Below are 24,355 nucleotides of genomic sequence, written 5' to 3'. Positions count from 1 at the left end.
GGTCCTAACCACAGGTTCGTAAGAAATTAATAATAAACTTTTGAGCTGTTACTCATTCCAAGATGGCACTGAACATCAAATATCTGTCAATTACAAGGTGGCAGAGACTTGAATAAAAATGCAACTGCCTTTTTTGAGAAATGCTTTGGGTTGGTCACAACCGCTTTGACATAAGATGCAATTCTCTGCAAGTGCAGATAGCAACTGATCCTGGCAATTTCCTTATGGGAATTTTTCCAGGGGTATTTGATGTAAGCAAATGTCTCTGAAAATAAGCTGTGGATGCACTACGAGCATCATTTAGAAGTCTTTTCTGAAGAAGACACCTCTGTGTCTGCTGTAGTTTAGACAAGATTGTATAACTTTATCAGTGCCTGGCCCTTTGTCCCTGTCTGTCGCTCAGGTCCACCACTCTAGACTAGCCTTTTTTCTTAGGAGCAGTGGAAACCTTGTTGTTTTTTCACATGCTTGTTAATGAATTTGCCAAGATACTTGGGACTTCTTCGCAAAGGTGCTCCTGCTCTGCTGATTGACATTCAGCATGGGCAGGCAGAGCAGGCCAAGGAAAGAAGCAAGAAGCCAGAAAGGAACAAAAACCTTCAATTTCTGTGTTTTTATTTGAAATGTCTTTGAATCAGCAGCTCTGGGCCCTTCCCAGCTCTTGAAGGAATGCCAGTTCAGTACAGTGAATAAGGTGTGTGCGGGGGCGACTGCTTCTCTGTCAGTTGTGAGAAGCTTTATTTTAAAAAGTGCCTCTTTTTTTGCAAGCATTACAGAGGTTTGAATGGTTCAGAGAAGCTGGTAATGGTTTATGGAGGCTTTCTTGTTTATGGCCTGTTGCCCAGTCAAATCCAGCCCAGGTCATTAATTACTAGAAACTGTTACCACGTTAACACAGTCTGATGGATGATGTGAACTGTGCCTGAGTCCAGTTTCTACCAGAAAAAGCATCACAGAAACCAGTATTGCTGTTGTCCCTAACTGACTCTCTCGCAAGCAGAGGAGGACGGAGCTGTGCCAGCAAGTTCATTCGGGGCAGAGCCGAGCTGAGGCATGCAGCTGAGCGCTGTTGTAGCAAGCTTCCTCCGCTGCTGCACATCCTTCCCTTCTCTGCAAAGAGAGAACGTTAGCCTGCGAAGCTGTCAAGCTGATGCTTTCCCCAGCATTGAAATGACAAGCAGTGAAAACAGGCAAGCAAAATGAACAAAAATAAGGAACACCTTGGCTAGGGAGCACTGATATCTTCTGGTAAAAGATACACAGAAGAGCATGAATGGTTTCATTCAGAGTTTTGGACCCAAGCCCTGTGTATATGAGGAAAATCATTAACACACCATTAGCAGTCATGCGTTAAAACAGATTACTTATTTATTGTAATATCTAATTTTATTTTATAATGTTTTTACTGTTTCTTTTTTGCATTTTGCTTATTTGGACTCTTGTACTGGTCATTGTCACTTTGCTTATATTGAATTTCACTGCTTTGTTTGCTTGTTTGTTCTTCCATCTGAAAAGCTCTCATGTTGGGTAACTTGCTCGGCAGTAAGAGTGGAAGGAAGGCAGGTGGGCAGGCAATCTGAATTCTGATTTTGGCTCTGCTACTGGTTGCTTGGCAAGCTGTTTACACCACTCTGTGCCTTACTTTCCCACAGAAAGAGACTCACAGTTGAAGATCAGTTTAAAAATCTTTGATAAAAAAGAACTATGCATCTACTAGTGCTATTTACTGAAGGAAAACACAAATGAAACCAAGTATTTTATTCCATGTGCTCCTCAAAGTGTGTATGAGTTGATGAAGAACAGAGGCTTACTGTGCTTAATTTTCCTTTTTTTGAATTGGGTCTAAATGTTCAGTCAACATTGATGTACACATCCAAACCACTATAGACATCTTAGCCTTCGAGTTGTAAAAAATCCCAAATATTCTAGATTCTTCAGCCCATTTAACAGATGTGATAAGCAAGTAGCAAATCATCGTAACTACTGAAACACAGTTACAGTACAGATCGAACCGGCACTGCAGAGAGTATGTATTGCTCTCTCCCTAAATCTCAATATTCTCTCTATTCCCTCGCCCCCCTGATTTAATTTGGATAAAGTGTCCACCAACAGGACACAGTAGTTTGCTATGGGCACAGCTGCTGTATAATTTTATATTACTTACAGTCCTTTAAAAACTGATGCAGATAACAATAGAAACACTGTTGTTTCTCTGCCTAGGCCATGGTGCCATTTCCAGTATCATTAATTCGCTACAACTGAAACCCTTTTCCCTCAGGAATGGCTGGGGTCATAGCAGCAATGTTGATGCAGATGCAGGTTAAGAGCCAGGAGTTCTTCAGCAGTATCCTGAAAAGCTTACTAAAAATGGTCTCCGTTTCTCTGTAGACCCGGAAACCCAGCCTCTTGTATCAGAATTCCTCATTCATGACCATAAAACTCTTCAGGTACCAAAAATTCTGTAAGTTAAATGGCAAAACTTAAAAATTGCAAGCTTGAGTAATACTCCTGACAACTCGGTGTAAGCTCAGACTCAAAGTTCAGAGGAAGGTGAACTATATCTGTAATTAGTCTAATATGCAGCCCTTGACTGTAGTGAAAATTTCTTGCTGCACTACACCTGGAGGTTAGCTTAGATTCCAAAACTGAAGAATAAATAACCTTTGCCATCTTTACCATAATGCAACTGCAACTCACTGAGTTAATCCTTAGTTCGTTTACTGATCTTCACCAAAGCGTTTGCCAATGTGACACACCTGACAGCTTCGTATTCTGCAGTCTGCAATTAGCAATGTTGAACTGTGTTCAATGGGACAGTATTGTATTTATATATAGTGGGGTTTAGCTGTGTAAATGCCTTCATTTGTTGGTGGCACTATGCGAATACATATACTAAAAAATACTATACCTATTATTTTCTAAGATATTGGGTAGCAGTGGACTGCATGAATCTTTCATTAAAAATGTGAAAAGTAGTTTGATTGTGTTGTGATTGGAAACAAGCTTATATTTGTAAGAATTTCTAAAGCTAATTAATGGACATGATAAGCTTCTTCAGTTGGCTTCCTGTCTTGTTCCATAAAAGGACCAAACAATCTCTAAACAGACTGAACAAAATAATACTTCTTTAATACTTACTTCTTCCTAATTCCACACTCCTTTACTATCCATGTCAGTTATTGAGTGCTTTGTTAAGCTCCTTTCATGACTATTCACATTTTGTCTTTTGTCTCCACTCATTCCACTTAATACCTGGAACACAACTTTAACGTACATTACGCTCTTCATTTGTTGAAGTAGTAACTGAAAACTCACAAAAAGTGATCACTTGGTGTTCTATGTGCAGTTAACTAGTCCTTGTTTGCTCCCTATTGCACACACTGTAAAATTCTTGGGGTTTAGGATTAGGTTAGGTATACGGTAAAGTAATTGTAATTTCCAAAGCAGGATCTAGAAAATACCATTCATAATAGTTAGGAGAAGAGCTATTTGGCTGAAAAGGGTTGGGAGATTTTTCAAACTGAGAGTTAAAAAGGGATCTTCATTGTTTCTGCCCCTCCCATCTGCTGTTCCCTGCAGCTGAAAATGGGGCAGAAAGCCAACATCATGACATTTGAGCAGACAGCAGTTTATGGAAGCGTCTATTACAATTCCACACCCACACCCTTGGTAGAAAGGAGCCTTCTCCCTGGCCATTTCAAGCAAAGTTGCTGCCAGAGAGTTACAGTTGATGTGAGGCTTCATCCCCTGAGTCTGGGATTTGTAGGCAGACTCTTAAGTTTTTCTATGTGGGTTTTAAATACAGATTCCCCTTCCTCTGCTTGCTTACTCCTCTGCCTCTCCAGGAGGAATCAAAAGAATTTCCAAAATATGCTGTAGAGTTTTCTCAGCCCTCACGTGCCATTATTACAAGTGGGTTGGACTGTGGCATCAGAGAATGTGCAGAAGCATGGTGATTAATATGAGCATTGCCTTTTGCCTCACTTAGTGATCTTAAACATAGGTGGAATACCTTGCAAATCGCAGCAAGCAGGTGAAACCCGCTACTGATCTCTCTCAGTGTTGCAGCTGGTCTTAGAAGGGAAGAGTATCGATCAAATGGCTTTTTCAGCCCGTTTGATTTTTGTTGCTGTTCTTTTATGATGAGTACTTTCAGCCGTTCCACAAGTATCCTTCATCATTTTGTCTGAAAGAAATATTAATATGTATTATTCATAAATACATGCATAGATATAGGCCATATGTAAAGCATATATATCCACTCCCCTTTCTTCTATTTAAATAGTGTTCAGTAATTGTTCAGTTCTCTTTAAAGGATGAGTCACCTGGCTCACTCTGGAGTCTGGAATCTAGACTCAAAACTGTAGCTGCACACTGATCCAACTGTGTAGCTTGATCAGTTATTTTACTGGACCTCAAAAAGTAAATGCGTTTTCTGACATGCACTGTTTCTTCAGTTTCCTAAATAACAAGAAAAATATTATTACTGTTTCTCCTTACATTCTTTTTCCTTGATTTTTTATTTTAATTAAATATTAGAGAATAAGCATGTGGATATAAAAGAAATTGAATTATGCTGGATTGGTAGCCCTCGAAACTGAAGTTCACTGTTTCTTGGTAGCGCAAGGACAGTAGTGAAACACAGCAAGGATACTCCCCTCCACCTGCCCAATTAAACAGTGATCCAAAGACGGGAGCCGGTGGTGAGCAGCTAGCACAGCTGCCATACACATTCTTTCTTGGACTTCTAGAGAGAGATGTACACAACGTGAACTAAACTGCCACCTTGGATGCATTTCACGTAGAGCATCAGCTGGTGTGCAGAGAGATCACCGCTCCTTGGTGCTGTGAAAGGTCACCCATATGTAAGCAAAGCAACTGACAGAATGACAAAAGATGATCTGTCATGCTTCAGTTGTGTGGTGTGAGCAAGTGGAGGGTTCTTGAAATGAATGAATGAATGTTATACTTCAGTAAGAATAAAACCAGGAGATTGAAGGTAAAGCAGTAAAACATTTGCTTTCATATTTAGGAATGAATTGAGGAAGGGATATCTCAAGGTGGTCATGTTTTCCTGTCATGTATATAGAATATAAAGATAATGTGTAATCCTGCTTAACAGAGTAATTAAAATATATCAGTAAATTAAATGAACTTTTAAGTCTCTGGCTCTTCATATGGCTTGAATAAAGAAGTGAGATGGCTCACTTATTAGGGGTTAATCACCATTTTAATTCCTAGATCTGAAGAGAAAGATGGAAATGTAAGGGGAAAAAGATGTAGATTAGCATATCTCACCTGAATAGCTGTGTGGATTGCAGTAGCAGAAGTGTTGTCAGACATAAACAAAGAATGAGGACAAACGAAAGGAAAGTGTACATACTGCGGGAGCCACCTGATTTATCCAATGAAAAAAATGATGAAAGGAAAGCAGTGTTGCCATTATAGAGGTGTCAAGAAAGTGGATTGCTACATAGATAAATTAATTCTGAAGTCTGAATGAGCAATTTATTTTTTCTTTTGTTTTCCTAAAGTCAGTTAAAGGAGTGGTGTGATTCAGTCACACCAGTGGAGGGGATTCCCTCTGGATCTTTGTCTCTTGGTTATCTGTTTGTTTGTTTTTTTTACTTTAACTTGCCCCCTGAACAAACATGATTACTTCATCTATAGCCTGAAGTGTTTTGGGAAGGAATTAGATAATGGGCTGATGAAACGTGGGGGCTTTCTGGAACACGGAAAGTACCAGGCTGACAATGACCTCTGCATTTCTCTGGAATCAAGACAAGACATGCATGGATTTCAGTGGTATTTTTAGCCATTTAGATTATACATGTGCCTGTCCATCTTTATGCCTTTTGGTCTCGGGCCCTGCCAAGGCTGGAGAGGTTTTTTAGAAAATGTCTCATTGCTTCCTAGTACCCATTCACTGTTCTAAGATGCAGTGTTTCACAAGATTTCCATCAAAAGGGTGTTTAGGGTGCTGCTGGAGCTATCTTGGCTGAGGTTTTCAGTTACAGCTGACTCAGCACAATCTCCAAACACGTTCCCCTCCTCTACCTTCCCTTTGGAGATGTTTCAGACTCATTGGGCAGGAATCCAAGCACTGGGGGCCTCCGGTAGCGTTTAATCTATCAGAAACCGAAGTTGCTGTGTTGGCTGTAGTAACTCATAATTCAAAGAGAACATGTTAGAGAAACTGATCTAGATATTGATTTTAAAAACTCATCTGGCACTGTATCTCAACATTTCTTTTTCACTGCAGAACAAATTGATTCCTTATACATATTCTAAAATAATACAAAGCATATTGCTGAACCGACATAAGAATAGCTCCATTAGGGGTAGCTCTGATTTTGCAGAGTAGGGTTTGGCATATGAAACCAGTGATCAGAAGCAGGAACTGGATAAAAACTGGTTGTAAAATATTGCCAGTAGCAGAACTGGGGATTTCTGTTTCGTTAGGAATTCGTAACTTCTTCATACAATAAATGACTAAACAGACTACACAGTGGGTGAGATGAGCTTTATAAGGAGAGGCAATTTCTTTTATTTATATTGGTTGGTCTGAGAAAAGATATTCCTCCTTGCAAACTTTGTTTTGCTGTTAGCCTTGGAGCACCACAGCTGCAGCAGTGCCACTCCTGCAAGATGAGTTCCCCTGCTGAGAACCATCTCCTGTGTGCTTCATTTTCCTAGTCTGCAACTGAAGAAACTTCCCTGTCTCCCAAATGAGTCATGAGGATTAATTATGTAATTTTTATAAAATGTTTTAATTTGCTCCACTGGAAGGACAAAGACTGATAATTTCATAATATGTAACTACCTAAATACCATCTGAACTTTTCCGGGGCTTTGCTTACTGACTGTTATTTTCCAGAACTGTTTCAAAACAGAAGATGAGAAATGATGTGCTCATTCTGGGACCATATCTTGTCAGTAATCATTACTCAGAGTTCTGAAGATTGAATTAAGAAAAATGTAAGGGAACAAGCATAGTTTAAGGGAGAACTATCCTTGTGCCAATTTCTCCCTTTTATAAAAGGAAAGCAACTTACACAGTGGTATAGCGGCTCTGAGAAAGTTTTTTTTTTCCTCTTCAGGTGTGGTCCGACAAAATCAAACCCATTCCTTGTTGATTTTTGCTATGTGATCACTCATTAAATGCAAAGTAAACATATTGCTGAATCACATCTGTCCTTTGGATGAACGGAGGACAGATGTATTGCAGTGCAGGAAAGCACAACGTAGACTTTGCAACCAGGACACAGCTATTAAAATAATAGGTTTGAGTCAGTAAGGGAAATGCATAAATGATTTTTAAAACTGATTTAAGGTAAGCAATGAGCTCTTTCGTTACAGTACGTACTGTACGTTCCAGCATGTACTACCATTAACACTGAGCCATTTATCAGTAATACACTAGTAGCTCAACGATTGCTTTACCCACAGTAGTTATGACACTCGTGTAAAATGTTTTACAAAAATCTTGACACTTTGTGATGCTGATGGTGTGGCAGGCCCACGCTGAGAAGACGGATGATGCAGGTGTCCCATCTTTAGTGTTGGAGCCCTGACCAGGGCTGCCTTAGCATTGGCTGTGCTGAGGCAATGACTTTCTACGGAGGTGTCCCTGCGGCATCAAGGTCAGTGGAGCAGGCAAGACTCAGAGAAGGTGTGGCCAGAGCGTTCCACAAATTAGCTATTCCATATATTCCCAGGTCTCACGTTGGCTGTGATTGTAGTTTGGCAATTTGATCGTAATTGGATGTGGAAGGGCAGACAGGTCCGCACTGAGACCTATGCACCCTTGGCAGTCAGTCTCTGATGGTCTTTCTGCTTTCCACATGCCGGTATAAGGACGGGTGTACCATTAAGGGATGTAGGATCGCAGCTTTGCAATGAATACACGAGATCTGAGTATCCCTTCACACACATCGCTTCTACCTCATTACTGATATGCAAAGTTCAGCGGAGTTACTCCTTGCTACTAACCAAAGAAAAACACCGCAGCCCACCGGGCGTTGAGGGCGAGGTAGGACTTTTCTCCATCAGGTCCACACAGGCCAGGGCCGCTCACCAGGACGAAGCTGAAAAGGCGCAGTTTGGGGCCTTGCCCGGTGTCACCTCCCGATACCCGTGGGCAACTCCACAGGGTCCCCGCAGCCCCAGCCCACGCCTCCCAGCCAGGCCAGGGCCTCGCCCTCTTCCCCAGGCCACTCCAGCGGAGCAAGGCAACGTGGCCGTCGAGTACCGGGGGGCCGGCGAAGAGCAGCCCGCCGCCTGCCCGCTCGGGAGGTGAAAGGCTTTATGGAAAACGTGCGCCGCTCCCCTTGGCTCCCGGTAAAGGACACGTTCCGGCCGCAGCCGCGCTAACGACTCGGTGGGCACGGCGCACTGACCCCCGCCCCGGGATGCTCCCGCTTCGCCAGCCGGGCCTCTTGCCCTCGGCTCCGCACCAGCCCCTGCCAGCCCAGACAAGCCGAGGGTCACCGCCGGCCTGCAGGGACAAGGACTGGCGTCCGCCGGCAGCCCTCGGCCGAGCTGCTGCCGCCGCCCGGCCCCCTCGGCGCCCGGTGCCGCCGGGCTCTGGGGCCCCTCATACGAGCACTCCCGCGGGCACTGCGGCTCCCCCGCACCGAACGCGACCGCCCTGCTGCGGCCGCGGGAGCCCGGCCCGGCCTCGCCCGGCCGCCCCAGGCCACGGCGGGCTCGGCAGGCCCCGGGACCTGCGGGGCGCTGTCTCTTTAAGCGCTCTGACGTCAGCGCTGCGCAGCCATGGCAACGGCCCGTCACGTTGGCTGGCTCCATGCGGGAGGGGGAGGAGCTCCTCCCGCCGCGACCGAGCGCCATGGAGGCGGCGGCTCGGTGACACCCGCTCGGACCGTTACCCGGCGGCGGCGAGCCGGCAGGTATTTCCCGCCCGGGCCGCGGCGGGGCGGAGGACGCCCGCAAAGCCGGGACGCCGCCGGCGGGGCGGGGGGTGGGGGGGCCGAAGCCGTGGTGGCGGGCGGGCTCTGCCCGTCCCCCGGGGCTCGGCGGGGCCGCCCGAGGGCGGCGGCTGAGTCCCGCGGGGCGGCCGTCGGCGCCCCCTCCTCGCCCTGGGGAGCCTCGGCCGGGCGGCGGGCCTCGCTTCCTGGTCCGGCGGCAGCGCCGGCCGCCCCCGCCCGCAGGCGGCGGCGGGGGGGGAGGAGAGGGGCTGCGGGCGGGCGGCGGCCGCTCGGGGCCGGGCGGAAGGTTCCAGCGCGCTTCCCGCCTGGGGCGGCGCCGCTCGGGCCGCGGAGCCTGGAGGCGGCCTCGGCCCCGCCGCCCTTCAGCGCGGAGCTCCCCGCGCACGGGGAGGGCCGCGCCGGCGGGAAGCCCCGGCGTCGTCGTCCGTCCCCGCCCCGCCCCGCCACCGCCGCCTTTGCCCGCCGCCGCGCCCCCGCAGAGCCGCCCCGGAGCGCCGCAGCCGCCCCGCGCCCGCCCCTCGCGGGCGGCCCCATCCCGCGGGCGGGGGAGCATGGGCGGCACCATCGCGCCGCAGCGGCGGGGGGAGGGGGCGGCGCTCGGCGGGGAGAGCCCAGCCGCAGCGGGGGTGAGGTGAGAGCTGAGAGAGGCGGCCGCGGGCGTCGCCGCCAGCAGCGGGCCCAGCCCGGCCGGCAGCGCCGCTGCGACCCCCGCCGGCAGGTAAAGCCCCGCCGCCGGGGCCGCGCTTCCCGCCGGGGCGCCGGCCGCGGGGTCCCGCCGGGGCGCCGCCCTGAGGCGGCGGGTGGGTGAGGGGCGCGGTCCCGCCTCGGGGTTGCGGCCGCCGACGTCCGCCGGGAGCGGTCGGGGCCGGCGCCGGCAGGGGTGGGCGGCATCGCCGGCTTCCCCTCCCGTCCCGTCCCGTCCCCCGCACCCCCGCCGCCCCGTAGCGCGGGCATGCGGCGGCGCCGCGCCCAGGCTCCGCGGGGAAGGGTGGTGCCGGGGCAGGGCTAGGCCTCCGCGGCGCCGCGGCCTCGGGAGGGCTCCCCGGAGGTGGGGGCGGACGGGAACGCGGAAGGGAGGGGGAGGCTCGTTTCCCCGGGGTGGGGGGGGGCTTCAGGCGCCTGGGGATTCGGCGGCACCGACCTTCCCCCTCCAGCACCCTGTGCCGCCAGCTCCGTCCTGGCTCCGCCGAAGGGAGCCCGCGGGACCCGCAGCCGGCCCGGGTGCTGCCGGTTGTGAGAGCGGCCCTAGGTGTCGGTCGCCGAGAGATCGCCTTGGGGCCGAGGTGCCCCGTCTCGCCTGGGAAGTACCTCCTTGTTGCCGGGGGTCGTCAAGGACGGACGTGGCCCTGAAAAGAATAGGATTAGCGACGCAGGTGGCACGGTGACCCGTGCCCAGGGGTGTTCAAAATGCTTCTGCCGTCCCAACAGTATCGGCTAGCCCAGCCATTTGGGTTTAAAAGTCTGCGCAGCTGGGAGCAACAGGCAGTTTCCGGGTTTATGGAATACGTAGGGCAACTCCTCTCTTTTTTTATTTCCATACCTACCTCGAACTTGTTTGGGTTTCGGCATTCCATAAATTCGTCTTGTGGCGAGGGGCTGTGACTTAACGTGCGTCGCGTGGGTGTTGTGACAAGGGTAGATCTGAAGGTACTCCCCGTCTTTAGGAAAAGTGCAAAGTCATTAGATGCTTTTTTGTGTCATACTTCGTAGGTATTGCTGGTTTCCACATCCATGGGTTTTTTTAGCAAAACCTGCCTTTGTTTTTAATTTGCACTTATTGCTGAGGTTATCAGCTGCTTTAATTTTTAGTTTGGTCTCCGTTGGAAATGGTGAAAAGCATCTGAATTGGTTATGTCTGGTAGACAGCAAGTTTAGCTTATGCTGTAATATTATCTGAACTAATGCAGCATAAGCCTCTGATCTGTTTCCTGCCTGTTAATTACACAGTTTGGGAGTAGACATGTCGTCTTTTATTAGACTGATCCTTGTAGCTTGGAAGATACATGATTTTCCAGGCTGGTTTTCAGTTCTGAAATAGGAGCACAGTAAGTTTCAAAGCTAGTATGAGTTGAGGAGAAAATCACTTAGAGTTTAATTTGATTATATATAATCAATTTCTGGAAACAACAGAATAGTAGCTGCTCTTTGCTAGGTAGACAGTATCAGGAAAAGAAGGGAAAAGAATGGCAATGTGGTCTAGAGAGAGAGAGGAGACGAGTAGCCAACCTCTAAAACCTACCATAAAAGCATTGGCAAAGATGAAAACTGTAGTTTTCTGAATCTGGCGGGCTTTATGTATTCAGTGGATTTCTGTGTTCTAGTTTGGTCTCTGCTTTGAAAAACGTTTTGTCTGTTTTCTTCTGAGAATCTGACCTGAGAGATCAGAGCGATTGCTCGGTGAGAAGCGGTTCGCCAGTGGTAGCTGGGTGCTTCTCCTCTTTTGCTAGTTGTCAGCGCAAGCTCATTCTCTTCCGTAGGGATTGCTGTGCTTCACCTACAGAGTTAACTGCAAGAGCATTTGCTGTGCTTTCCAGAATTTCTTATACCCTCCCTAAGTATACATAAAGGATCCAGAGATTTTTGGTAGTTCTTGTGGGCAGTAGTGGGGATGTGGGGGGACATGAGCCCACAAAATCATGCAAGTGTGCAGAGGAAAACCTAAAGCTGCTCTCTGACTTCTACTAGAAATATTGGAAGTGATGTAAAAGATGGTTACTAATCTCACAACTAAGTGACAGGTATAGTGGATGTAATTACTGGTTAAAGTTGGGGAAAGTCTGAAGTAGTGTTAACAGGAATAATAACTATATCAACAAATTAAAACGAAACAAACCACATAACAAACGCTTACAATTCTGAAAGTCTTTTAATGGGATGGGAATCCTCAGTGGGTTTCTGCAATGTTTGTTTGTGATTCTTAAGCACGATAGCTGTGGTGAAGTTAATTTGTGCTTCCAAAGAACAGACTGATTTTTATCTTGGAAGAAGGGGGCTAGGAAAAAGAGGCAGATCGTAAATATATGGATATGTCTGCAGTGTGTCTAATATGGCAAAATATAGGCAATATTGAATTATGTATTATTTCTTTAAAATTAGCAGGTTTTACAGTGGATAATGTAGATGAGTTATACAGATTTAATGTGTTGAGAACCAAGGCTATAAAAATACCTTTAATCTGTTAATCATGAAAAATTTGAGTTTCAGGTTAGAGGGATGTCTTTTTCTGTATTATTAAAGTGGTACAGAAAATAGCTGGTGCCCTATCTCTTGTCTAGCCCTTTCCTGAGTGCTTGAAAAGTTGGTCTTGGTAGGCTGCTCAGGTCATTTAAATCTTAAGTAGAAGATTGTTGGCTATGAACGTCATCTATTTATGTTGAATGATGAAAGTTTCAACTATATCTTCATGTTGCTTAGTTGAGTACTAATACATCTAGTGTTTAATTTGTCCAAGTATTTTAATTTTCCAAACAGTTTCTAAAGAAAAACCTGGGACTCAAAAACCTCATTAGAAAACCTTGCAAAAATATTTTGAATACAGAACTGCGCATAGTTCTTTTCTAGACCATTACGTAGCTTTTTAAAATGCCACAAAATTTGTGAATATAGGATTTGGAAGGTGAAGTAAGAAATAAAAAAAAATAAAACCCCCACAATATGCAGTGCATTGTAGATCTTCCTCAGTTACTGTCTTCTCTGCCAGAGTGACAAATTAAGACTCTTGTGTCACTGAAGACAGGCTCGTTTGATTTATTGATTTTTATCTCATCAAACTAGTAAATTCAGAATCTCTGAGCTTGATATGCAATGCTTGCTCATGGAATGTAAATACTTAGGGACAACGATAATGCAGCGATTGTGTTTTGTACTTTAATACTGCTTGAGAATATCAATGCTCAGATTAATGTAATTCCCAAGTGCCTGGAACTTGCTGTTTAGAAAGTATGCATAGTATTGCTGATCAAAAAAATACATTTTAAGTTCTATCAAAATTTTTCTCTCCTCTAATTGGATGCAGACCTGTCACTTATTTCATCTTCTGAAGCGTGTAATTAAATTTAGTTGTTATTGTTTTGTTCTTGTATGAAACCTCCGTGTTTTGCAACCCAGTGTTTTGTAATAGCATTTATGCGAAAGATGCTAAACAGAACTAAAGCAAATGATCATGAAAAACATGAACGTATGCTGTTCTCTTAAGGTTGTGGTTTGATATCTGATTCTAGGGCAGAGAGCTTCATAGAGCTTTCTAGATAACGCGAGGCAGTGCTATACAAAGCTGCAGCTTTAATTTAAAAAAATCTGTACTGTTTAGGATTGTGTTAATGTGTTCAGCAGTGTGTGAACAATGAAATGGTCCATCTTTGCAGAGAGCCTGAAAGAAAAGACCAAGAGGTGAACTTCTTAATGTTTTGAATTAATGTCAACTTGGATGCCATTGATGATACTCAATGTTCTGATTATTATGAATTGCCATAGTTAGTGTGGGGAAATACCATAATGAGAACTGAGCTAAAGGTTTGTAAAAAACAGAATTAAAACAAATGTAGATGGACATTGAGTAGCAAATACTTAGGCTATTCAGTGAAGACAGTTTCATTTCCTTTAAGATGTCTCGGCTTCCAAAAGTATATGAAAGGCTGACATACAGTAACTGAATCAGAATTTGTTTTACTGTAACTCTTGCAGTCTCTTGCCTTCTGAAAGGACTTAAACTGGAAAGGAGGGGAAAGGTAGAAGTGCCTGACTGCGATGTAGAGCAAAAGACACTTTCAAGTTCCACTTATTACATAAAATTAGTTGTTTGGAGGCAAAATAGGTTTGCCAATTTGCAGAAACTGTAGTTTTCCCCTCCTTACATTGGATCTCAGACAAGTATTAATCATATGGATTTTCAGCATAAGCCAAGTGTTTGAGTCATTGTGAATCCTACTGTTTTGAAACATTAGAAGAGCTGAGTAATGTTAAGATTGAAATTATTTTATAAGATTTTAATTTTCAAATGGGAGGGTACAAAATAAAACCATCAAATCAATCCCAGGATTGATTGTGTTTCTTAAATGAGATTGAAGATCTTGGAGCTGCTCTCAATGACTGGCTTGGTGGTTTTGACAACAACAAATAACCTTCTTGCAATCAGTGGTGGGAACTCTTGGACCTGGTTGATTTGTTTTCGTAGTGCAGTTATTAGTTCAGGTGGACAACATCTAGTCTAGCACAGAGCATCCAAGCAGTTTCAGGATAACCTGATGAGTTGATTCTTGTTGGGTTAACTTTTGTATAAATTTTTACTACCCCATATTTATTTATTTTTTTTTACTGTAGTAATTATTTCTGACATAAATTGCACTTGTGTCATTTTCTATTTATATATTAAAATGCAATTAATGTGGTATTTGTACACATTTAAAATCTTGCATTAAAAATAAAGATGTTTATTCACAATCTATTGTTAAAGCACATGTGGTATTTAAAATTGATCTGATTAAAAGAAGTATTTGATCTGAGTATTTTTCTGGTGACCCTTTCTGTCGTGACTGATTGCTTTAAGCGATTGTTCATGTAAACCAATTTTATCCCTAGTTTGGAAAAGGAAGATATTTTCCTTCCTTCAGATTCTTGGTTTAAATTTAGCTTAGCTGTTATTGAGCTGAAGGAAATACCCAGATTGCATATATAGATGCTATGCTTGTCAAAATCTGATTTAACACACTGTAAATTTAGAGCCTCAGTGTGTATCTAGTGACTTTGATCAGTTTTGGTGATTTGACTTAAAGATTTTGACAGTGCACTGTAATGTCAGAGTACTAAAAAATTAATAAATCTGTGGTATATTAGGTTTTAGGTAGGCTTATTCTATAAAAGCTTCCCCCCCCAAAAAAAAAAAAAAATTAGAAATTAGGTTTAAGCAAATGTATTTATCTTGTGTTGCTATGTGAGAACGCAAACTGGCATCCTTTCCTTTATATGTGCACGTTGGTGGTGGGAAGGAAAGGAAGTAGAAGAGCTAATCAAGTCTTGTAGCAATCTCACCATTAGGTATAATAGGTAGAGCTCAAAAAGTGGCACAGCAAAGTTTCCAAGAAGACATTAAGTCTAGATGGCCTAGAATATCAAGAAACTAATAATGATGTTAGTACCATTTTCCTCCCATTGGATCGGTAGGACGGACATAGAAGGGATGTTGGGTGCCCCTAACAATCTTAGGGGAGAAGAGCAGTGGTCCACAGGGAAGTGTTGCAGCATTTCATAGGATACTAAATGCTCCTTGTTAATCTTGCTGACTGACGCTTGTGGGGCAAGAAACTTCTCCATTGTGGTTGCTCTTTCTAGTAGTTTGATACAAGGTGTCTAAATAAAAAAACAATCCAAAGTATGGAGAATGAAGTGGCCAGGAAGTAAAACTACTATTTTGAGTGCTACAAACACAACCTTAATCTCTAAAACATGCAAAAGAAAAGGGGAAACTCCTCTTTTGTCTTAGGAGCGGCCCAAAGGAGGGAGCTGGTTTTCTTAATTTTTTTTGTACAGCAGGATAAAAATGTAATACAAGTCCAAAGTAAAAGCTCTATAAATGAGTATGTAACGATGTCAGTGCTTCATTGCTGTTCCCTAGACTTTAGGGAAAAGCAGCTAATTGAGAAGGTCAGGTAGCTGGAGACAGGAAGTCATTAAGGCATTTTTTTCCCCTCTCATCTATTATAGTTTGTTACAAATGCAAATAGATGGGCATCAAAAGCCAAACACGCACTTTGAAAAGGGATGAAATGAAGAAAAGAAAATTGGCTTTTCCTAGTGGTGTTGCTTCAGAAACTTGAGCAATTTTCTGTTCTCAATCTCTACAGAAACCTTGTGGCCCTGAATCATAGACCTTCATAGTAACTTTGACAAGATGACAGCTGAAAGGCCAACATCCTAAGCAAATAGTTAAATTGCTTGAGAGTTTCATTGGTATGGCTAATGTTTGCCTTTTCATTGAGGCAGATATCATTTCGCTTTGTGCTTAGCTTCTGGAAGCAGGAGTTTAAGAATATTTAGACATTTTCACTAATCTTTCAGTTACAATTGCTGAAAAAAAACTCCACAATGGTAGTGTGCATATCCCAAACGTTAAAACCAAAAGGCTTACAAGAACAGTGTCTGCTCTTTGCTGAAGGCTGGAAGCAGAGATGATGTACTTAGCTAGGCTGCTGTTGACCCAGCTCACTTTGACTGAGATATGTAGGAAGTATTTACAAGAACAGAAGTTTCAGTGGATTGGAAAGATAACCTCCAGCAAAGCAGGTTGTGGAGCCATAGGCTCTCTTGTGGCCATGGTGCCTAGCAAATACATTCCTTTTTATAACCTTAGGCTTTGTCTCCACAGGGGAATTTTGCTATTTATAGCCTAGTGACTGTCACGTTTTCATAGAAAAGTTCTCGTATTCAAAAAAAAAAAAAAAAAAGTGACACTTTGTGGAAGACTGCTTCTAGTGGGAATACTGTACTTTTTTTCCTTCAGCATTTTGTTTCTCTTCCGTCCTCTTCTGCTGGAGACTTCATCTAGGGTCATTTTCCTTCCAGTAGCCAGGTAGGTAATTTCTGACTTTAGGCCACTGTACTATATATGTTTATGTGACCTGAATATAGATTCCCCCCCCTCCCCCTCTTTTTGGGCCATGAACTCTACAAATACATTTGGATTTTAATGCATTTTAAAGGTGTGAAAAAGAACGAACCACAAGTTTAATTTACAACTTCCTTTTAAATAATGCCAGCTTTATCTAGATAGGTTTTTTTTATAAGAAAGGTTTTTATCTTGCCTAAAAGTTTTTTGCTAGATACCATCAGCACGTTAAAAATACTGCTACTATAGAGACAGCCTTTATTTTGAGAACCCTGCAAGTGTGAAGATAGTTAGAAGCACAGTGGTACATATTGCTTTAATGTAGCATCTTCCTTAAATATTTGATGTAGTTTCCTTTTTTTGTAAGTGACCATTTGAAAACAGGCAATACTGCATGAGAAACATGAAAAGCAATTCAAAAGAGTATAGATTAGATATATCAGTCTCATCACAAGTAGTACCTGAAGTAGTTACACAGCCTATGTACTCTTAAGCCCTACTTGCATTAGTAGGGGTGAAAAACAGTACTTAGGGTTTTCACTTTCTAGTATGGGATTTCTAATCATTCAGTGGCTCTCTGTAAAGTGAGGTTTTTGGTAGACTTTTTTTTTTTTAAAGGCTTATGATAATATGCATCTCAAAAAAAAAAAAAAAATTAGAAAAACCTGCTAAAGTAGCCTGACCTCTAGTCTGGAAGAGGACTTAATTTCTGTAGCTTAGAATCACAAATAATTGACCAGAAATGTGTTGTGAACCAAAAGTAAAATTAAAATTAGACCTGAGGGCAATAGTTTTAACTGATCTTTGGATAATCAGTATAAAAAAGCAAATGTTTATATACCCTTGTTTTCTTATGAAAGAGTACAGCTGTATGCTAAATGTTACAGCTGCATAATTATGTGAACTGCATAATGCCTCGCTGTAACTTTGGTACCAAGGGAGTATGTGTGTGGTGCTGAATGGTAAGGAGGAGAGAAGGGTGCTGAAGACTATGTATAGATCAAATACATTATTTTTTTTCCCAATCTGGTGATACTTTTGAAAGGATGCAATGTGTATGTGTAACTGGTACTGCTGGGCTTGCTGCTTCTGAAGTGTGTAAGAATGCTCCACTTTCAAAAACTGTCAGCCAGAAATTACTTCAGTCAAGTGAATAGTCATCTCAGTTGAATCAAGGCACTTTTCCTGTAGACAGTATTAGTTTCTCTTACTGTGTATCTTCTCCACTGACTTTAAGTCTAAAATTTTCTTTGTACTTAGTGCCTTTTATGCGTACTGTGCAGTCTGCATGCTCTTAGAAAACAGGAGGCTGCTTAAGTAATCTTCTGTGCATGTAGGTGCCAGACCAGATTTTATATGCATAACGCTGCTTGGCCCTACAAGATGGAAGAGTACTATGCCACTTCAGTAAGTATCAATGTACTAGCACCTTAAAAAAATTAAAAAAATTAAACTTGTTTAGAGATGGATTTAAATGTAAGTGGTCTTTCAAAGTTACTTTGAATTGTCAGTCTGCAGTACACTTTTCATAGCAAAACTTCTTAGAATAGCTTCTGGGTATAGCTGGATATTTGAAGAGGCAAAGAATGTAGTACATCAGCTCACTCTGTGTGTGTCCACCTGTCTGTCCCCAAGGAAGAAACTGGACTGGAAACATTTCTGTCCGTCTTGTTACTTGGGGTTATATCTTTTTGCTTCATTAAGATCTTTCTTGCCACTTCTTACACATTTTGAATTGCAAAACCAATAATAATTTGTTCAGTGATGGAGCATCCTGTGGTCAGTGAACCAAATTTTCACTCGAGAATCATTATTATAGTCACTAAAGACAACATAATTTGAATTTCACAAGAAGTTCTGTTTGCAGGGAGTGTGATAAAAATAAATCTGTGCTTATGTACCAAAACATTTTGACCTGGAAACGAACATAATGAATATAAGATGCAAGAATGTTACTTCTTGAAAAATCACTCATTTGGACTGTGAAATATTCATGACTTTTAAAAATTCCTTCCTTCCTGTGCTTTTTTCAGCCTTGTGCTTAACACTGAATTTCTTGGGTTTTTTTTCTAGAATCTCATGTGTGTGGGCAAAGAAGAGTACTGGCTTTCTGTACGTGTTTCATGAATGTACTTGGCTTAGACTTTGAGTTGGGTTTTAGAAATAAACTCTCATATCTCTGAGCTTAAGATACCAGTCTAGTGAGCTGTCAACTTACTGTATACAGAAGGGTAAAAGTCTAAAGTCACTGATCATTTTTTACTAGTAAACTTAGTAAGAATTGTTTCACTGTAATTTCTAAACTGTGATTTCCTTTGTCTATTTTGTGACTGCTGTTAACAAGGTCAGTATTTGTTGGTCTGTTTGTCTTCCATGGAAACTGTAATCAAACCAGTCATCAAACGCGGAGACGTGTCGTGATCTGTTGAGACTGATTACCGCGCGGGTTTGCTCTCTCGTTTGCAAGCTGCGCATGTGCAATGCCGGCAGCGCTGGTAAAATGGCATTGACTTCTAAACCCAGCGGCACTACTGCAAGACGCGTTCAAGCTGCCGCTTCCTCTGCTCTCCTCTGTTAGTGAAAAACAGTAAAGGTTGATACTTACAGTACTGAAGTCTGAAGGTGAACACAGATATATGTATTTGTCTGACTCAAAATTACTTCTGCTAATAACTCCAAGTAGTTATTGCTGTAAATACAAATGTTTTTATGTGACAGGCTTTATTTCAAAGTTATATTAAAATCACAAGCTAAGTAGCCATGTGTGTATAAAATGGCACATATTTCTATTCTTTACGATGTGTAGGGGTACGAGGTGTTTTGGCGGAGGAAGGAAGGAGCAATATTGTCGGCTTGAAACTGCTTCTGCCACACAGTTCATGGGTGGGGTTGTATTCGTGATGTAACTGCATGGGGCATGTTGGCACACGAAGAGGCAAGACTACCTTCACATCCCACTGATTTGTTGTTTGGTTGTGGGTCTCTTTTGTGACCTCTCCTTTCCAGCTGTACATGCAATTTTGAGGACATACTTTCATCGGTTCCTTAAAGTTGGGGATGGTATCTGTTAGAGAAATGGGTGTTTAAATAAGTTCTGCTAATACCCTTCCTCTTGAGAGGCGTTGGTTGATTATTTCCTGTTTTTGTACCAAAGCTATAATGGAGACATATCACTTTAAAACACTTCCAAAATGTGCAGAAGTGCAACAATAGCGCTGACCTCAGCGAGCGAGGTCACACCCAGGCTGCTTCCTGTTTTCTTCTTGGGGAGACCGGAGGCCCTGAATATGGGAGAACTCTCCTGTACATGTGCCTGGGGGCTCGGAATCAGAGTGACAATTAATTCTGTCTTACAAAATGAAAACTAAAAGATTTAGTTAGGGTTTCCAAGCTTATTCTCTAAACGGTAATGATTTTTTAAAAATTAACCATTATTCTCTCTCTTTACTGAAATGTCTGAGATGTTCTGCAGCTAATGCACCCCTCAGAAGTAGATGTGAAAGATACAGAAGGGAAGGAGATGCACTGAAGAGGTTTGAGAGGAGAGAGAAAGGAAAAGGTACACAATGGCACAATTACAGCCCTTACATAGTTATTTCACCTTACGCCTCTCTCTGGATTTAGGTATTAGTTGACCAATATAAAAGCTCCTTGCTTTGTTGTCTTTGTTTATTGATGCAGTACAGCTACAAATGAGAACAAAAGAATTCTTGGGAAAATGAATAGCTGGTAAGGTCTCTGAGAAACAGAGGAGAGGCAATATAGGGCCAAGGTACAGTTAAAAAAAGGCATTAAATGTTTAATTCTCCTCAGTGGAGAGCTGAGTGTGTGTGTGGTCCTCAAACAGCTCTACCGTAGTAAATATAGTATGTAAAATTCCAACTAAAATACATTTTATGTATGAAGGTATGTAACTACAGTATAGAATTAATGCATTTATTTTAAATGGCTGTTGTGCAGGCAGAGTTTTCACTTTATGTAAGGCTCTGTTCACTGTGTCAAAGTTTATAGATTTTGAACCATTCTTGAATATGTCAAATCCATTCCCTTCAGGCTGTAAGAAATAAAACCTCTCTGTTTTTCTTGTCTATTCATGGCTTTGGGGAGACATAAATGAGTGGGCAAAGCTGCCAAAGTCTTGATTAGTGTCACTAGATGAGGAAATGTTTTATCAAAATTTTCTTTGGCATGTCTTGAATATATAAAGTATTAGTCTGTGTATGCTGCTGGAGCCTGGCATCAGAGCCAGAATTCCATCGTCCATGCCGTTGAGACAGCAAAGCCTGCATATGCTGTCAGCAGTTACAGAAGACAAGCAGGTAACTTTACACAAGCGACTTCAGCATATAAAGTTTTTGTGGACTCAAGCCTGATTGTGTGTGAGTTACCAATATAGCTCCCTTGAGAGAGATCTGGAGTATTTCTTGGTGTCTTTTTCCTATAATTAGTAAAGTGCTATAGTTAGCATTCCTTATGTTTAGCCACCTGTGTGATCACTAGTAGGGACGATCACATGAAAGCTATGTGAAACCTCCTCTCTTACTTTCTGCTGCTATGTGTTGATCACTTGTGAGATCTCACTGCATGTGAATTGAAAAACTGAGGTTGATATGTATAGGTAAGCACTTCAATTCTAAAGGGCTGATTTTTTTATACAAAATAAAATTCTTGCCTAAATAATACTTTAGTCGATAGCTCTGAAGAACAGTCAGACAGACTGTTCTTTCTGCAGTCCCTTTAATCTCTATAAATTTGGCACAAAAATAGCAATACTTTGTTGTGGAGAGGGGCGTATTTACAGTTCTCTAGTCATTTTTTTCCCCCCTCCTGTCTATATGGCGATTTTACATGGGAATAAGCTAAGCTTGCCGAGGCAAGTGAAAGTCCCTTTTTTTTGTTTTGTTTTTAAAGAAACCAAATTACTTAGCATCTTAGTTTGTAAACTGTAATCTTCTCTGAGACAGAAATAGCTCTGCTTTGCAGAACTAAAGGTTCCTATTACTACATGCCTGACTATTCTGCTTTGAGTAATCTGCCAAATATCAGCACATTTTCTGGCTTTCCAGAGCTGTGTCGGCTCTTTGCCCCTGTGGCAGCCTTCCGCTCGGTGCTGAGGGGTCGGCAGGTCCCTGTCTGATGAAATCCCTGCATCCCGGCTTGTGCAGGCGCCGCGTCCTGTCCTGCCACGGCCAGCATGTTGCAGAGGTCCTGGCCTCGGTGAATTGTCTTACAGTGTGTCCTCAAGTGCATTTGGAGTGAGTTCTCGGAGAGAAAAGGGTGTTTTTCCAGCCACAATGTTTGAGTCCACAGGTTGCAGGGAAAGTACTTTCGAGACAAGAACCTGTGTTAATTTGTCACTGCCTGCCCGTATAATGAAGAATTAAACTCTTAGCAAATGATGCTGCTACTGAATCAGGAATAGTGCAAGGGGTAATTAATCTGTGGAGCACTGAAGCCCGCCAGTGGCTTTCTTGACACTAGATATGCTGTGGAATCTGACTTAGTTAATTATTTTGCCTTGGGAGGCACTTTATTTTGGTATCAGTAAATTCACTTGTACAAGTCTGCTGAGGAAAAATTGCACTGAGGTACAGTTCAGCCTACAAATGACATTGCTTTTATGTGGGCAAAGATGTGCCACCTTGGTTACACAGTAGTTATTGCTCACAACCAGCTCCCTGTATTGTTGCTTCTGATGGGAAGCATCTTGTGTCCTTGACCCCATTTCCTAATCGCTTGGTTGTCCTGCAGTGGTACACCCCCTGGCTACCAATAGCATTAAAAACTTCTTCCCCTTCCTGGTGCTTGTCCCCTCAAGGCCTCTGTGCCGTAGCAGATGATATTATTCATAGTACATCATGCACATCATGAATTGCATTTGAAGAGAAGCATCTGGCTGCTTCATCAGGGTTTCTACCTGTGAATGTTGAAAAGCAGATACCACTAGTATTCTGCATGTAAGGTAACTCAGAATATTTTTTTCTCTGACTAAACTTTCATTGAGAATATTAGTAAGTCAGAGAGGTAGGCATTACATTACCTGCAGGCTCCTGAGATGGCAGGAGGAGTCCTGACTCTCTGCCCACCGAGGTGCAAGAGCTGATGGCTTCGCTGCGTGCATGGCCGAGTACGATACAGCTGGGCTCCTGGGGAAGTTTATGTACAGAATAAAAAATCTTCCAGGCTGTGGAGCAGTGCTTCTTCCTGGCTGTAGTATTTTGATTTACCTGGAGGGGAGGATGAACAGGCACGTGTCCTTTGTTAACCTAGTGCAGGTTGGACTTGAATACACCGAGCTTTTCAGTAATTTGTTGTATGAGGAAAATTTTGCAATACAGAGATCACCCCTGTTCTTTGCAATCCCTGTAAGCCCTGTGAAAGCAGTCCCACCATTTAATCTGATAAAAACCAAGTTGCTTTTTATCTGATGACTGGTAGCATTGGGAAATAGCACACTTCAAGGTTGTGGTGATGACCTGCTCTGTACTGAGGACAGGTTTATAGGATACAGCCTCTGCTTTGCCATTGCTGCCAGCCATCTCAGTTCTGTGTACCTGCTGTGCTTCTGGTCCCCTCACTGATACACTTAAAAACAATATTGCAACAAGTAAATCTAGTCTGGATAATGGTCTGCACACGTAACTGCATTTTGACTATGGCTTGCTCTCCTCTTTTTTTTCTCTTTTAACCGTATCACTGTAGCATCAGAAGCATTAAAACGGACACAGATGTGTCTGCATGCGCAAGTGCCAAGCACGTGCTTATCTTCCTGTGTTGCTGTCATGAGTATGGCATCGGGAAGGTGTTCAGACGGGAGTTTGACAGTTCAGAGATGCTGCTTGCAGAGTTAGTGTGAATCTGGAAGAGCATCCGTGAGAGCTTCCTCTCTACCCACTCAATTTCTGTAATTTCCTGTGGGCAGCTTGCACTAGTGCTTAAAGAAAATTAAAAATCCCAAGTGGAAGCATCTTGTTCACAGTTCTACTAAGTACTTTGTGGTGGATGATCATTTGAACACATGAGCAGTTGTAGTGGGAGCTGCAGCCAGTACAACAGAGGGCATTGGATACGCTTCAGTTTAATGGTTAAACTGTACACTTAGTTTGTTTACTGTAGTATCTTGGTGTTTATATATAGCTTAAGAATATCTCAAAGTTTGCTGTTCAGCTGCTGCATACTAGAAAGGAACTTGAATACTTAAAGCTAGAATAATCTAGTTCTAAAATGAATCTAGATTTTGTAGAAATGTGTACTGGCTTGGAGGCTGTTCTGTTCATTGAGGTATAGCTCGACCTTGAACCACTGATACATTTCTGCTGAGCAGTAATGCTAATGACCTTGCAAATTTAGAATGTAGTGATATTGCTAGGACTTTTCAACTAAAAAAAATTATTTCTTTCAAAAAAGTATGAAATATCATTGTCCTTTTATTTGCTTAGAAATTGATATTTTAAGCTAAAGATGGGTGAGTGAGAAGGCTTCTGAAGCTGGATTATGTCCGTGTAGGAACTTGGACAGGTATAACATGATTTAAAGCTGTTAAGTTTAACAGCTGTTTAGCTGCTAGTGCAGCTTGATACAGAAATGGCATTAATGATGAACCGTACTGATCTGAATGACATTAAAGTCACTAACACTGACTTTATGGTTGAAGTGCAGCATGGTCATTGATGGTCTTTGAGTGCCAATGCAGTGCTACAGCTGATTTTCTAATATGCTCATAGTTTCACCTATCAATAAAAAAATGCCCTGACTTTAGCTACTTGTGACCAGCCATGCGTGCTTCCAGTTGAATAGTAATGTCACT

At 42.9% G+C, this 24,355-nt stretch overlaps 1 protein-coding gene across 4 annotated transcripts in view; it reads left to right on the top strand.

Annotated features, from left to right (window-relative positions):
* GNB4 (G protein subunit beta 4) overlaps nt 1–24,355 on the top strand; it is a 76,193-nt gene that overhangs the window by 33,890 nt on the left and 17,948 nt on the right. Inside the window, exon 1 of one of the 4 annotated variants that reach the window (XM_030028544.2) lies at nt 8,811–8,909. The exons of 2 other annotated variants lie outside the window; for them this stretch is intronic. The gene's annotated coding sequence lies outside the window, so the exon portion shown is untranslated. Of the gene's footprint in view, nt 1–8,810; nt 8,910–9,558; nt 9,667–24,355 lie in introns of those variants that run through there. One more of the 4 variants, XM_030028541.2, reaches the window with a different exon arrangement.

This window comes from Aquila chrysaetos, chromosome 10 (assembly GCF_900496995.4).
Source record: "Aquila chrysaetos chrysaetos chromosome 10, bAquChr1.4, whole genome shotgun sequence".
NCBI lineage: Eukaryota > Metazoa > Chordata > Aves > Accipitriformes > Accipitridae > Aquila > Aquila chrysaetos.
Note: the sequence above shows the minus strand (reverse complement) of the source record. Positions and strands in the feature narration are given on the sequence as shown.